This window comes from Protopterus annectens, chromosome 5.part1 (assembly GCF_019279795.1).
Source record: "Protopterus annectens isolate FY-2018-M chromosome 5.part1, PAN1.0, whole genome shotgun sequence".
NCBI lineage: Eukaryota > Metazoa > Chordata > Ceratodontiformes > Protopteridae > Protopterus > Protopterus annectens.
Genome location: NC_056736.1, coordinates 287,478,182 through 287,495,633, shown reverse-complemented (window position 1 = coordinate 287,495,633; position 17,452 = coordinate 287,478,182). Strand labels below are relative to the sequence as shown.

Sequence of the window (17,452 nt, the reverse complement as noted above, 5' to 3'; positions counted from 1 at the left end):
ACTCCTGTTGCAGGCAGGGAATGACAGGAATCATTGTTTCCAGACTGTGTGAATGTTGACTCCATAAACTTTTAGGTACCTTTGAAGTTTCCTCATATGCAGTCTTGCATATGGAATTAGTAGGATGCATAATGCGATGAAGCCCAGAACCTGCAGAATTTGCCTTGCAGAAGACTGGGTTTTTGTTGCCATCAGTTTGAAGTAAGCAGTCAGTTGCCTTTGCTTCTCTGGCATGAAGTAAGCCATCTGGGCAGTTGTATCCAAGCTTGCACCCGGGAATGTTATATTTTGAGAGGGTACCAGTTGTGATTTCTTTTCGTTTATTGTGTACCCTAGGCATGTTAGAAGCCTTTTCACAAACGCCAGGTGTCGAAGAAGAGTTTCCTCGTTCTCTGCTTGAATGAGACAGTCATCCAAGTAAGGATATATTTCTATACTTCTTTGTCTGCAAAATGCAATTACTGGTGCCAGGCACTTTGTAAAGACCCTGGGCGCAGTAGATAAGCCAAAGGGAAGTGCAGAGAATTGGTAATGCATTAAGCCAGCCTTGAATCTGAGGTATCTTCTACACAATTGTCTTACTGGAACATGCAGGTATGCCTCTTTTAGGTCTAAAGTCACCAGCCAAGCATTCTTGCCCAGCATGGGCAGAAGGCTGCTGCAAAGTCAGCATTTTGAATTTTGGAATGTCCAGGTATGTGTTCAAAATCGATAAATCCAGTATTGGCCGTCAGGCCTTGTCCTTTCTGGGTACCAAGAACAGTCTTGAGTAAAAACCTTGTCCTTTTTCCTGTTCTGGTACTGTCTGAATGGCCTCCATACCCATGAGGGACGCAACCTGTTTCTGTGCCTCTGCCCATTGATTTATTGGCAGATCTGGCCAACCACTTGCCATTGGCAGAGTGTGGAAATGGAATCTTTATCCCTGTGATACGATGGTTTAGTACCCACTTGTCCTAGGTTATTAACTGCCAATTTTGAGCAAAAAGTGCTAATTTCCCCCTTTGGGTGCTGCCAAAAGATAAGTGCTTGGTGTAGGCAGAGGGAAGTCATTGGGATTGCTTTCTGTAGGTTTGTGCTTTATCTTCTCCAGATTTGGAGGTGGAAGCGCCCCATTGCTTTGACGTGTATGAATCTTGCGCCTGGTATCTGGAACCCTTAGGGCGTCTGGATTTGCCTCTTTGAGCTTTGTCTGACACAGGAAAGGACCAATTTTTTTGTAGTACAGTGTCTACTGAATTTTGGTGTCTGCACTTGTAAGTCTTTAGCAGTTTGCATAGACTTAGCATTGTTTTCCATTTTCTTTAAAACCTCTTCTGCCTTAATACCAAACAGAGAATCATGCTGTAAAGGTGCATCTAGCAATTTAGCTTTAACATGATCAGGCAAATGTTGTTCCTTTAACCAGGCATGCCTTTTAATCACAGATCCAGTAACTGCGGCCCTGCAGGAGGCCTCTAAGGAATCAAAACCACATCGCAAAGTATGCTTTCCAACTTGTTCAGCTGCATGCAATAATTCCTGCAATTCTTTATTTTCTGTACATTCTGAAATCAACATAATTTTCTGTTTCAGCAATCCCATAACATGTTGTTGGTACTTAAACATATGAAATTGACAGTTTAAGGCCCTGATTGCCAAGGGTGCAGATGTATAAAACTTTTTTCCCCATCTGTCCAGTGCCATTGAATCTCTGTCAGAGGGGGTAGGATTTTTTGCTGTTGAGGCCTTAACTCCCTTCGGATCCTGTGAAATAGTTTCAGGATCAGGAGCAGGGTTTCTAAATAAACATTTATGTGAGTAAGGAACCCTGTAATATCTGTCAGGCTTACTGGGAACCGGAGGTAAGGAGTTAGGGGTCAACCTTGACTCCGAAAACACATCATCCACAATGACTAAAACAGGGGGAATAGCTTAAGGCTTGTGCTGAGGGAGGAGGAGGAAATCCCTGAGCCTCTTTTTTTGATTCTGAAAAGTCTTGACTCTCCCGGTCAAAATGCTCCCTCAAAGTGTGCAAGGTTTCTCCAAATGAATAATCCTCAGGAGGAGATGCAGATGGAATAGACTCCTCAGCATCAGAATCCTCATAGGGAGGAACAGATAATTGCTGATCAGAAGAGGAATCAGTAGAAATAGAAACCTGATCTGAAGAATCATAATCAGTGTCTTGCCTAGGTCTCTTATCTGGAGGGGGATGGGTACCCCAGATCAAGGTAATAAGGCCATTTTGATCATCTGTTTTTTTAGGCATAGTGGCCTGTGCACGTGGCTCATGCGTCCATTTTTTAGTTTTAGAAGTTGTTTTTGTCTTTGGTTTTGCAGCTGTTGTCAGTTTGATATACAAATGTTGAGGTCTGAATACACCCTCAGAAGCCGGTGCCTGCTCAGCGGCTCCAGACCCATCCAAGGGAGATACATGTCGGTCCAATACCTTGAGTATCTTGCGGCATGGGTGTCGGTACAGGCCTGCGACTCGAAGGCAGTGGGTATCAGGGGTTGCAAAAGCGCATCACTGAGTACCGGCGACTGGCTTAGGAGAAGCCTAGTCATCGGATTTGGATCTCGGCTCCCTTTCTCTGTCCTTTTCTTTGCGTTTATGTACTCCGGTAGTCGTATTGCTATCCGACGACCTTTCTGGGTAGTTAAATCAGTTTCTAAAATACTCTGATGCAAAAATATACAGATGCTTAATAATGCGTTGGTTAAATCTAGCACAAAACCAACAGCCAGGCACGTTGTGATCAGGGCCTAGGCAAGGAATACAGTATAAATGGAAATCCTTATGAGGTATTTGCTTCCCACAAGTAATACAATTAACTTTTTCTGACACTGGTAAAAAGCAAGAAAAAAGTTTCCCCAATGGGGTACTTAGCTTTAGTGAAGACTTCCGTTCTGAAACTCAAACTCGAATATTTCAGTAGTTGGCCGACTGGCACTTGCGAAATGCTTCTGCTTTGGGCACCGCGCGACAAGAAAGCCTAAAGAAAATGGCGTCGGCTACATGTTTTATACCCCTGAAGACATGAAATAGAAGAGAAGACAGCAACCGATGCAGGACCCAAGACTTTGGAATTCAGGCCGACTGAGGGCAACCTGCCAGCAGATTACCCAAATGTAATGACTGCAACAGTGAAACACGAACATATAAGCCAACATGGGATTGGAGAAAGGAGATTCTGCCGAAAGGAATGACTGTAATTAGGAATACAGACAACAGGTAAGGGGGGGTTGGGAATTATTGGAGAAAACTGGCAAAGGAACCAAGGTATTGAGAACAAATAACTACAGAGGGAAAGATGACAGAATGGGAAGACACCAAGAATTTATTTGGACTGCAGGTGAGAGATTGCCTTCCATATCAGGGATGATATCAGAGTACTGGCAAAGAGAAATAGTGGGGTCATAAATGAAAGACCAGCACTGGTGAAGTGTTTTTAGTAGAATCTAGAACAGATGATGCCATTAAAAATGAATAATTAGTAGAGTGTATAAAATATTGCATGATAACTATAAGAATCAATCGGAGGAGGTGAAAAAGGACTGGGAAGGGAGATTGGATAAGCAATTCACAAAAGTTTGAAAAGATGTTAACTAAAATCAGAAGTTATGAGAAGTGGACCCAGGAAATTTTACAAACTTAATTGCAAATGACTACAGTACGCAATATTAGTGTGATACAGAAGTTGAAAACAACGCGCTGGAAATGGCACCATATCTGAGGCAACTGCAACTTCCTCAGTTAACAGGAGTAAAAACAGGGGCAATAAAAATAAAAAACAAAAACTTAAAGAAGCAATAAGAAACTAGCATACAAGGAAAAACTCTGGCACTGACAGAACTGTAATAGGTTGAAAAGAGCACAAAGACAATGCAGCAAAACTATCTCAGGTTTATTGACAACTATTACTAAAACAAAATGACTGTGTATGAGAGATGCAGTTAATTACTACTTTTGCGGCAAAACTCTCACATGAAGGCATTACAAATAATAAGCAAGTTGGCTATACCACACAACACCACACTAAACCTATCACCAACATGCAGACCAAACACACTGATCTACAAATGCAGAGGCTTTTAAAAGAAACCTTACCTAAACCCAAAGACCTCCTAGATGTAACCTAAAAAACAAGTACTCTCAGCAACCTCACAAATACACAAGAGAGGCAACAACCACCTTAAAACATGTAACTGTCTCATTTCAAATGCCCATAAGGGCTTTTCATCCAGAAAAAAGGAGGTCACTGTCCCACTGTACTCATCCCTCATTAGACCCATTATAGAATACAATTCCCCATTTGGTATGTACCTCTCAAGACATCTGCAACAACTGGAAAGGCCGCCGAAATACCTCACTAAAAGAATCACAGGTCTAAAGCAGATGCCCTATGCTGACCAACTTAAAAAACTCCAGCTATACTCTGTCGCATATCGTCTACTCCGAGGCGATTTCTGCTTAACATACATGGCCATGTCAAACCCAGAGCTGTTGGACATGCTACACTTAAAGAAATCCCAGTCCCTCAGAGCCACACGCTCCATGGATCTAAACTTTGTCATCACAATAAACAAAACATGCTGGAGGGATAGGTTCCTGACCCAGAGACTCCCCAGACTCTGGAATAGACTGCCCATACATGTCAAGCAGAGTGCCTCTTTGGCCCTCTTCAAAAGGAACCTTGATGATTGGATGGGAGAAAGGAAATTCACCCTGGGGATCACGTCAGTCGCCCTGCTAGACAAGAGTCCAGGGAAGTAAATAGTGTGAGAAGAAATAGCCAGGAAATTGTTATGGCTAGGCTTGTATAGGCCCTAGGGCCGATAGCCTAGTACCAACCTATGAACCTCCACACAATCCACCCTCCTAGTCATATACAATTCCACTGAGACACACGGACGCACCACTCACCAGTGTCACTTGTCTGATGCCTATCAGGTGCCAGGATTCTGCACATCATGCAGGCACTCATGTCCCTGCAGCACAAGTACACATATGACACTGTCATAGTATGCGTGAGTATAAATGACTTGAAATGTACTTCCCTGTGTACTTGGAGAGAGAGAGAGAGTGAGAGACGTGAGGAGCTCTTGAAATGTGCATTCTAGGCAGGTATGAACCTAGTCTTGTGCAGCATTTTACCATCACTAAAGATTGACTTCAACAATTTGCTTATCTTCTGGTGTCATTCAAAGGGGACAGATACAATATGTATCAACCTACGAGGACATGAGATACATTCCTAACTGCTGTATTAGGGATGGTCTGCATCTATCCCCCAAGCAGTTCTAAAGACTTTCGTACATTAGCAAAAAACCTGTCTGCTCCCATAGTGCCTATTTTAGCAATGTTAGTCCTCAAAAGCTTACAATAAAACAATACAGAATCTGGAGTAAAGCCTTAAAAAATGCTCTCTACAAGCACTCCTTACCCTGGAAAATACTGATAAATGAATTGTCATAGAGACCTGCTCAATGCCACTGAGAGCACTCCATCATAGGAAGTTACTAGGCTACTGGCCGGAGGGCCCTTACAAGCCTAGCCAAATTTACCCTTGTTACTACAATCAGCACCTACTGCCCCTGTCCAAGAGGGACACAGGTGGAACCCCAGGGTGAATTTGTGGTTACCCATCCAATTCTCCAGATTGCGTTTGAAGAGGGCTAATGCGGTGCTATTTGACATGAACTGGGAGTCTATTCTAAATGTGTGGTAACCCTCTGGGAGACGAATCTATCCCTCCGGCAGGTTCTACTGATGTCACATACCAGGTTTACGTCCTTAAAGTGAGTACCCCAAGTGCCATTTGACTTGCAGATGTGCAGTATCTCCAATAAAGCAGAGAGATGGTCTTATATGCAAAGGCAGAGATCGCCTCTGAGTAGTCTGTATGAAACAGAATAAAGTGACAATGATTTCAGCTGATTCACATAGGACAGCTGCTGAAGACCTTGAATTTTCCTTGTGAAGAACATTTGTGGTCTCTAATGGCTGCAGGTGCTCTGAAAGGTGCATACCAAAAAGAGGCATTGTACTCAATTACTGGCCTAATGAGTGAAGAGTACAGGGTGGTGGTAACTTTTCCTTTTCTCAGGCAATGCCCTTACTTATGAGATAAACCAAACAGAATGCCCTTCTTACCACTGTGGAAACATGGTGATCAAAGGCAAGGTTGCTGTCAACCTGAGTGCCCAGATCTCTCACCACTGAGTGCGTACTTAGGTTTTTGCCACTGATGTGGTTATTTGCAGGAACATTGCTCTTAATGAAATGGAAGATAATGCATTTTTTTTTGCATTTTGACAGCGTGATTTTCGCACCAGTCATTTGTTGGTGTAAGACCTTCTTGAAGGATGTTGACATTGTGTGGATATTCTATGACTGCACCTAGTTTGCAGTAGTCAGCAAACACAGTCAGCCTCAGTCCCATGGTTTTAGCTCGTACTTCAGAGAAATAGATTCTGAACAGTAGCGGTGTCAGGACCAATCCCTGTGGAACACCACTGGTTACAGGTCTACTGTTGGAGGTGAATTCCCATATTTTGACTGTATGGGTTCTATCAGTGAGCCAGTTCGCAACTCACCTTACAATACAAGGGCTGATATCTAGTTGGGAGTGTGTCAATGATGCCTGAGTGAGGGATACTGTCAAATGCCTTGGCTAGGTCTAGGTAGGCTGTACGCACAGATTTTCCCTCGTCCATGGCCCTGGTGACTGTCTCGAAGATGTCCACCAGGTTTAACAGGCATGATCTCCCCTTGGTAACTTGCAGATATCTTTGTTGATAAGGTCCATGATGATTCTCTCCATGGCCTTGCAGATAAAGCTAGTCAGGCTAATAGGTCTGTAGTTCCTGGGGTCAGTAGAAACAGCTCCTTTGTGCAAGGGGATCAGTAGAAACACCTCCTTTGTGCAACAGGATCAGTAGAAACACCTCCTTTGTGCAAGGGGATAACAGTGGCTGTTTTCCACTCAGCTGGAACAAAGCCGGTGCTTAGACTGTGATTGAAATCACTACCCAGTGCTGATGCTAATTCCTGTTTGAGCACATGTAGAATGCAGTCTCTGGGATGTTATCAGGTCCCATTCATGCTGTGTTTTTGGCCCTACAGAGGGAATCTACGACCTGCTCTTTAGAGATACAAGGTAGGGTACAGGTGGTAGAGATGTCATGAGGTACGCGTGGCAGGGATAGGGGAGTGAAGTTTTCACCAAACTTGTGAGCTAACAGGTTAGCTACATCCACCAGCTCAGTATGTGTGTTACCATTAGCTACCAGTTCGGCACAAATCTACCCCTTACCTTTTAGGCTATGGATGTAACTAAAGATCACCTTATTATGGGTGTCCTTTGTTGAGGACGCTAACTTGGATTCAAAGTTTGCCTTGAAGGACTTTGCAAGAAATCTTACTTGCTTATTTAAGCTGCTGAGGGAGTGTCTCCACTTTAAAGCCCCCTACTTCTTACTCTTAGCAGTTTCTTTCTTTTATTGTAAAGCCTGTTAATGGTGACTGTCCACCAGGCAGGTTTGCTCTTCCTTGAAGAGCTTGTTTTGGTTCTAACAGGTACTGCCAAGTCAATGCAGTTATACAGGTGCTCGTATAGGGCATTGGTGTAGAGCTCTGCATGGTTACTGGTTCCGCCTGAGGTGGGAGGTGCAGCGAAGCTATTTATACCATCCTGTAAGAAGTTGTAATCTGCTTTAGAGAAGTTTTTTAGTCTAGTTGCTGCTGGGGGATGGGGTCAGGTGTGACAGTTGCTTCAAATTAGGCTGATTTGAGGTCAGATCTCACCAGGAATGAACTCACAGTGGGGGTGCTACATTGGTCTTCCATATTTGTAAGCACCAGACCCAGGATGTTGGTGCCCCTAGTGGGCATGTCAACCAGGTGGTCCGGGGCACTGGAGTTGACAAAGTCAAGGAACCTTTGAGTAGGTGAGTTTGAGCACGAGTAATTCACCCAGTTAATGCTAGGGCAGTTAAAGTCACCCAGAGTCACAGTGTTCGGATGTATCTTGATGGACTCAAGTTGATCCAAATAGGCAAAGTGGGTGTTCTGATTCATGGAGGGGGTTCCGTAGCTGACAATGACTTGAATGAGTGTCCTACCAACAGTTAATTGCATCTGAAGTATCTCTAGAGCTTCATACTGTTTAACCAGTTTGGAGGTGTATTTATCTTTGATGAATATTGACACACCACCTCCTTTAGTTTTCTTACCTTACGTTTGTGGTCTGAACGTGTGGAAGGAGGTGTAACCCAATATGACTGTGGTGCTCTCGAAACCCTTGAACTATGTCTCTGTGACTGCACAAATGTCTGCATCCTCCAGGGAGAGGACTACTTCCACTGAGTACAGTTTCAAGACTCCTAGTGTTTAGCAGCATGACTTTGAGGTTGCTTTGATTGGTATTTTTACATCGGGAGCTTTGTCTTCGTGACACTGCCTAAAAAAGGGACTATGGAGGTGGCAAGACCTTTGGCCAGCAGCCAAAATCCCAGAGGTGACAGATGAAGACCATCTCTGGCAAAGCATGAAGGTCTGTCGATCATGTCATCCCAGGCTGACAGATACTGGATCCCCTTAGAATGACACCAAAAACTAAGCCAATTACTGAAGTCAATTATTTTTTGTTTGTGCAGGGTTTCCATGCCTATCACATTTTCAGGCCCACTGGACTAGATGAAAGCATAAAAAAAAAAAAAAAAACTTCACATCCTCCCCCAAAATGTCCCATGAACAAGTTCTCAAGATAATATCCATGGCCAAAAACATTGCTTCTACAGGGCCAGATAACATACCAGGTTGCCTAACAGCCATCTGTAAACAAACTGTCAGACCTCCTACAGATACTTTTCAATGCTAGTCTCTTAATCAGGCTATGTGCTGAATGAATGAGGGCAGCAACTGACCCCCCTGTATAAAGGTGGAGCATCAATGGACCTGGGAAATTACAGACCCATAAGTCTTACAAGCCTCATCTGTAAGGATATAGAAAAGATCATTATGGAATTAAATAAGGACATAGGCAACCTGCAAACTTCTCAACCCCAGGGAGTCTGGATTTGTCAAGGGCAGATCCTGCAAACTTCTCAACCCCAGGGAGTCTGGATTTGTCAAGGGCAAGTCCTGCCTACTTAACCTGGATGACATCTTTGAAAAGGTTACAAAATCAATGGATGATGGAAACTGTTACACTCTGCATGTCTACACCTTGCACAGGCATTCAACACCATTACACACTTGGGTATCATAGATAAACTAACCCAGCTAAATGTAACTGTAATGTAATTTGCTGGATAGCAAACTGGCTCACAAAAAGAACCTACAAAATTACAGTGAGCTGCTCTATTTCCTCCAAATGACCTGTCACTTGTGTTACCTAGGGTTCAGTCCTTGGGCCACATGCATCTTTCTTGGAGGTCAAACATACTGCTATGAGTTTATGGCTAACCAGGTTTGCAGATGGCTGCATACTTGGTTCATCATAAACTCCACAGAGGACACAAAGATCCTCCAAGATTTCCAAAACTAACAGCTTGTGTCAAAATCATGGACTAGAATTAAATGCCGAGAAATATATAATAGTGTTCTTCAGCAAGCAACTATCACATTGAAAACACCCACTTAAAAATTGATCAAGCAGTTATGTACCTGCAACCCTATGTAGACAAACTCTGCTTTGATCACCAGGTAAGAAAATCTTTTTACTGCAGAACTTACTACTACTAAGGGTATGGCGAAGTCCAGGGATATAATAATTCTATTGTGTTCTGCACCTAGACCAGCCATGGAGAATAATGCCCCCTTCGTTGTGCACCTGTCCAACTGTCCAAACATCTGACACAACCTGAATGTCCACTGTACTTTCTTACAAAGAAAATCACAGGCCTAAATCATAAAAACTATGTGGACCATCTCAAAGCCTTGTCCCTCTTCACTGTGTCATACAGAATACTGAGTGATTATCTCTGCCTCGTGTATAGATCCTCAACAGACCTTATCCTTGTCAGATCTACTGCACATTTGCAAGTCCAGTGGGGACAAAAACACCCAGTCAAGAAATCTCAATCTTCAACATAAACAGAAAATGTTAGAAGGATAGACGTGCATCAGAGAATACCACTTCTTTAAAATTACCTTCATATCCATATAAATCAATGCACCTTTTAGATATAATCTGGACAAAATGGATGGGTAACTGGAAATTTCCCCCCTGTTTAGCACCCTAGTCCTTTGTGGATAGGGGCAACATGCATTGTCTCTGGGTTATTTGTACCTAAAAGATAGATACTAAAAACTTAATGGAAATGTATGGCTAAGCTTCTAAAGATCCTCATGGATCAATAGTCTAGTAGGCAACTGAAAACCTTTAATGAGTGTGGAAAAAGAAAGAACAGGAGATAAAATTCTTGCTAGCACTTTTTTATAACATTTTTTTGGGTGGGGATGTGTCCTTGACTGGGAAAGTAGTAGTAGTAGCTATACAAAAGAAGGGGAAATATCCTTATGATTCAAGGTCATATATACCCATTTAAACTCTGAATCATGACTACAATGTGTTTACAGCAATTTTGAAAAAAAAAGAAAAGAGCAGAATAACAGATGCGGATCGGTGTGGGCTTACAGAAGGTAGGTAACATTTCGCAATATTAACAGAACCCTTATGATACAAAAGGATGTACTGCATAATAATATTAATGTTGACTGGTTTGGATGCCAAAAAGTGTTTCACAGAGTGAGTTAGGAATTTATGAAGAGATCTTTCAAAGCATTTGGGTTTCTATAAACATGGAAAACAAGAATTTAATATTAACAGAGGCGCTCAAGCTAAGTGAGCTGTGTAAAGCATTTATCCTTGCAAGAGGAACTAGACAGGGATGTCCATGTCCACTTTTACCACTGCTCTTTGCTTTGCATTTCAAGACATTAGTCAGAAAAAAGACGAACATAAATGGATATAAACGTGGAAATACTAATGAGAAAAAAAGCACTTCTGTGGATGACATAATACATATGTTGCAAGTCAGGAACATTATATAAAAATTATACATGAAACAAATATTTTACTAGTAGAGTTAATCTATATTACATGAAGCAAAAAATAAGGCTACAGTGACATTATACCACAAAACATAAAAGTACAGTACTTCCCCCTTCCTTTATGTGGTCATATGATGTGATACTTGGGAATTTGGATGGAAAAAAATATAGAACAAGCAGGTAAAGTATATGGGAAGAAATTATTCAAAATATTATAAGCAAGATTTCGCTCTCGAGGCGGTGATCTTGGCATCCATGTCTCAAACAAAAAAGTGAATTGTGATCAGCAACCTGATCATAATCCTCTATAAAGTACAGTATACAAAACAATATTACATTTGAAAAGACAATACAGTAAAAAAGATAAACAGCATGGGGTGAATGATTAAATAAATATATTACAGACAAGCAGTAAGGGAAAAATGTCTTAACCCTAGATATGCAACTAAAAAGAGAACATTTAGAATTTTTGCACGGAAGTGTTTGCACAAATTTTTATGGCCCTAAGAGAAATGAAAAAACTGTTCCTGCAGAAAAGATGCATTTGTTAGAAATGTGATGGTTCAGCAAGAGTTTCATGGGAGTATATATTCTGGAAGTTGTTTCAGTACAAAAATGAACAGAATAATATGTGAAACACTATACCTAGAAGAGAATTTAACCTCTGTATGGAGACATTTTTATGTTGAGTTGAGGTAAAATAACATACTAAAGAGTTGAATGTGTTGCAATTTGCAATGAAATGTGAACTTGAAAAGGACACTGACACAGAACAAAGCACATAAGATAAAGAGCAGACTCAATACAAGGGAAAAATTCACTGGTCCTTAAGATTTTTAATACAGTAAATATAAAAATGCTGTCACTAACTTAATTCCTCATCTTAATTATGTTTGAATAGTTAACTTGTGTGTTTAACTTTTTATTTAAAAACAATTTAAATCAAAATTGAGATTAAAATATAGAACAGAATAGTTGTTTATGACACATGGATTTATATGCTTAAAAATTGCAAGCTATTAGGGGGAACTTCCAAGACTGCTGCACAATGATCAGCAGCTTGATTTCAGTTTTCCCAGTGTTAAAAAAAAAAAAAAAAACAAGAGAGAAATTGAGAGATAAGGGGCCAGCAACTCTGTAAGTTTTAGTAAATTCAGTTATTGACTACCAAGTACACTGCCTGGATGCTAGCAAAAAAAAAAAAAACTTGAGCGCGCCTTAAAAAATCAACTAGAAAAAGTGAACAGAAAACGCCAACTGAGAAGAATCCTACAGCTGTTCAGCAAAAAAACAATTTAAGCTCCAGTTCTGGTGCAAGACATGGCTTCCAGTAATCTAGAGGAAAAAAAATCAAATATGCTCACAGCTGATTAAGATAAACAAAACAATGAAGTACATCAACTCAAATAACAAAAGGCTAGAAAATGGAAGACGTTTTAAATGGCTATTCAGATGAACTGCTAAAACTGCAACCTGAGATTTTCTGCTGTAAAAGAGAAACTAGAAGGAACAGACTATTTTATGAATGTGCAAATAAGCAACAGGACTGATATTCCACAGTAAGATTTGCGGAAATGACACGTTATGATTCTGCCCCAAACATGGCCATGAGAAAGCGGCCAAGACCTGCATTAGTAAATATGCAATCATACCGGTAGAAAGAGTTGATAGTGAAAAAACTGTGGCAGAAGGAAAAGTATTAAGAATTGGAGACAGTAGTGTGTTTGAGGAAAATGAAAATTCAATGTACATAAGACAGAAGAGAAGCAAATTTATCTCGGCAATCAGGGAATCTTGAGAAGCAGGTGTGATATTCACGTTGCTAAACCCTGCCGTCTTCAGAATATTTCTTCCTAGAGGATCAAATTCTTTTTTTGATGCAGAACAGGCTAAGAAGGAACTACAAAAGTGTGTTCAACAAAAAGTGAGCTATCAAACAGATGGGGACTCTGCTTCGCATTTTGATAATAAAGTTCACAGAGAGACACTGCCAGTGAAACCTTTTCCAGTGTTCCAAAGAAAAAATGCTTTATATACAAAAAAAAGCACAGGAGCGGACTAGAAGAATTGGGATTACCTTGGACTTGAACCAGAGTCTGGTGTTGGGAGATGGAGATGGACAATAACACCAGCAACACTGAAATTATTGAATAAATGTTAGACTATAAAGCATCAACCACATTTGTGAAATATAGCTTTACAAGAAAAAGTAGAAAGATTGGACTTTTGTTGACTCCATGGATAAACTAATTTACCACACTTTATTTATTTTATTATTTATTTTACATTTGTTGATCAGGACTGCCCGACTGAGCTGAAGAGCCCTTTTTCAGCGGAGGCCCAGGGAGAAAAGCTCCAACATATACAATTTTCATTATAAATTAGCATTAAACAGCAATGTTACAGGATTATTACAAGGCATTATGTAGCAATACAATGTTATACAGTGTCAATAATCAGGAGTACAGCATAACTGTTTCAAGATGTATAAAAAGAAATATGTCATTAAGATGAGTACAGTTTTTGGGGTACGTGGTTACAAAAACCCAGTTTTATCATGATGTAGTTGCATGAAGGCAAGACAATTACAATAGAACGTTTCTCTGAGGCAATTTGCATAATAGATTTTAAAAGACAGTAGAAAGAGTAGTCAAGGAAGATCAGAGAGAGCTAGTGAGAGGAGTTGAGTTAAGGGCAGAAAGTAGATTAAGGTAGGAGAAGTAGGGGATGTTAAGGAGGAAGAGTGCAGTGGCAGGACCAGTGACTTTTAAAGTGCTCTTTGGTGGCTGTCTTAAATTATTTAGGATGTGTAAGGGTCCTGATTTCTAGTGGGAACCTAATCCCGGCAATAGTGGGGTGATAGGTGTACATGTTGCGTCTAAATTTAGACTTGGGTTTGTAGATTTGTAGTAGGTCTTGGTTGAGCTTCGGAGAGGTCTGGAGGGAGAATAATGGGAGATGAGAGGGGATAGTGCTGGGCAGTAGGAAGGCTGTTATAGGATAGAATGGATGATCTGGAGCTGAGACAGAAGAAGCTGGTGGGGTAATTCAAGACAGTTTAGGTGTTTTAGAGAGAGAGACCGTGATGGGATTTGTACGTTTGTTGGGCAGCAAATCTAGCTACCTTGTTGTAGGTAGATTCGAGTTTGGGCAGGAGTGCTGAGTTAAGATTTGTGAGAAGCTGAGAATTCTACATTAGACTGGGTAGAAGGTAGGTAAGAGAGAGAGTAATCTTGGCTTCAGAGGTAAGGAATTTCTTATGGTAAAGGAGCCCTACATTTGAATGAGTCTTTTTGATACAGTTAACATGCAAGTCAAATTTAAGCTGATCGTCAATGGTTACGCCCAAGAGCTTAGTACTGGACTCTACCTGAATGGGAGTGTTATTAAGGGGCTGTATGAAGAAGGAGGGTTTAATATTGTTGAACTTTCTAGGCAGGAAGAGTAACAGCTTTAATTTTTTTAGGGTTAAGGATGAGCTGGTTGTTGGAGAGCCATGTTTCAACTAAGTTAAAAGATGCCTGAGTAGCTGAAAAGAGCTTAGAGGGAGAGTTGGCTGTGGTGATGACTGTAGAGTCATCTGCATATTGCACTAAAGATGACTGAGGACAGGAGGTATAGAGCTGATTAGTAAAGATATTAAAAAATAAAGGCCCTAGATAGACCCTTGAGGTAAACCCATTTTGACAGTGAGAGGAGGGGAGAGTGCCGAGTGCCATCTTACTGATTGAGATCCATCAGTGAGGTAGCTGGAGAACCATGCAACAGTATCAGAGAAGTTGAGGTTATGCAGCTTGCGCAGCAGAAGTGTGTGAGAGAGAGTGTCAAAAGCTTTTGAGAGATCCAAGAATAGGCAAGAAATAAGTTTATGGTCGTCCATGGCTATAGAGACAGTGTTGAGGAAAGATAATAGAGCTGTAGTGGTACTATATTTGGGTCTGAAGCCATGTTGAGCTGGTGCAAGCAGATTTTCCTGTATTAGACACTGCATAACTTGTTTATGAATACATTTTTCTAGTACTTTAGAGAGCGGGGAGAAGACAGCGATAGGTCTAAAGTTGGAGATATCAGAGGAGTTATCTCCTTTGTGTATAGGTAGAGTGTAGCATTGTTTCCAGATTGAAGGGACTTTAGATTCAGAGATACAGCGATTAATTAGAATAGATACAGGGAAAGCAAGAGAATCAGCTGCTTGTAGAAGAAAAGTGGAAGGAATATTGTCAGCAGATGTTGCGCATGGTTTTAATTTAGAGTGTAGAGTTTTGATGTAGCTAGTAGGTACAGGTTTCATGTCATTAATGTTTGTAAAGGACATAGAAGGGAAGCGGAAAAAAAAATTAAGTAAAATGTTTGTTCTTAACAGTATTTGTATAAAATAAATCAAGATAAAAACTGCATGTTATGCAGTAAAGCATTTTCATTTACTGTTGTCTGTGATAAAGATACTAAAGTAAACTAGTGCCATTTTTTAGTTTTATGAAATGCAGGCATTACAATGCAAAAATAGAAGAAAGGCTGGACAAAAGCATGTTTACGTTAATCTACTGTCATCATGAGTGGCTGAGACGGGGATGGGGTGTAAAAATGCACAGATTAAAATGTATGAAGAGTTGATATGTTTTCTTTTACTTTTGCATAGGTGAAAGTCTAAATTAAGGCCAAAGACAATCATATATCAAGTTTTTTTCGTGTGTGTAAGCAAGTAAATAAGAGGACACTGGATGTAATGAAAAGTTTTCCTTTGGCAAATAAATGCACAGTGCAAGTTGAGAGGCTTGCAAATAAGCTCAGCTGTACATATTGTACTTGTATTCCATGCAGTCAAGCTGAATATAGGGGCAAGCAAAAAAAAACACAGTACTACTTTGAGGCTAAAAGTTGGTGTTTTCTGAAAGCATGTAAGCTGTTTTTTTCACATACGGAAAGGCAACAAAGACAAGAACAGACAGCAATTAGTGTAAGTAGGAGCACAGGCTGTAACATGCATCTTGGCATGGATAACTTTAATGCCAGGTTAAGTAATGCTTGTGTGTGCAGCTGTTGATTTGGGACAACTGTTCTATTAGGTGGGTTAAACTTCATTATTTGAAGTTGTACAAAGTCTTGCAAGTTTATTTTCAGTTAATATGTTCTGGGAATGTGTTTGTGTTTTGTTCAAGGGTTTTTATTAAAATGAAATCTTGTAAAATGTGACATATGTTCAAATGGAGATGACAAGAAACAACTGTAGAAAAGACCAACCTGCCAAACATTAGTAAATGCATATAACATAAAAGCTAGAAATAGACATTTAGAAAAACACAGAAGGGAATAATTAATCCTCATCATAACGGCTCCTCTATCCATATTATTTTGAAATGTGAACGCCCTCACAGAAATACACAAAAAGGAGAGATTATTGAATTAAATTAAGAAATGCATAATACAAATAGCAATGCTACAGGACACACACGTTTAAAAAGTGAGCATGTGAATTTAATAAAGTATTTCAGGAGGGACATTCAGCAGAACATCAGGGACAAATGAAAAGTGGTGTACTCATGCTGTTAGAGGAGCTCCAACAATGATAGGAGGAGGAAAAAAACAATGGTAGATGTGTGGCAATAATGGGCTGTCAGCAAGGAATGAGGATTATGCTGGCATGCATTTATTTTCCACCTAAAAACTGCTATTATGGAGCTTAAGAAATTTGTGGGAGAAATAATAATTTTTCAAGCTGGGAATATTACTTTTAGGTGGGAACTGGAATTTGATTGACAACACTGAGGATGTATCTGAGGGGCCTAATATAACAAAAAATGGTAGATTTCTGAAACAAATTATGAAAATATTTGCTATGGAAGTGAATTCAGTAACAGAAACTGAGAGAACTTGCATATTATTTCCAAAGGTACAATAACTGGGCTAGACTAGACAGAAATTATATTTCACAGGAACATGTGCATTTCATTGAAAGCTTCAGCACACATCCAATAACTACTTTAGATCATGCACCAATAACAACCAAGATAAAAACTGCAGGGTAATGAAGTAAAAATGACAGTGTTGCTCCCCTGCCAACCTGTTAAACGATAGGAATATTAAAGAATGAAGATAAAGAACGTGTAGTAAGAATTATTTGAGAGTTATTAGGGACGTTAGAATTTTCTTCAGAAATTGTAACTAACGAATGGGATAAAATGAAAGTGGAGTTTGAAATCAGTGCATATTAAGAGAGCGAAGTAACAGGAATTGTTTAAAACTGAAAATGACTGGGTATATTATAGGTGATGCATAATTTTAGCAACTGGGAGTGTAATCAGTATGGTTTGTGATGTAAAATGCTTGCAACTACGATGACGTTGGTGTGGTTTGTTTTCATTTATATAATTGTACAATTGCCTATGTACTAAGTGATGGTTTAATAAA

At 40.2% G+C, this 17,452-nt stretch overlaps 1 protein-coding gene across 1 annotated transcript in view; it reads right to left on the bottom strand.

Annotated features, from left to right (window-relative positions):
• Positions 1 to 17,452, bottom strand: part of ITSN1 (intersectin 1) — a 2,682,533-nt gene that overhangs the window by 832,411 nt on the left and 1,832,670 nt on the right. The window lies entirely within an intron of this gene.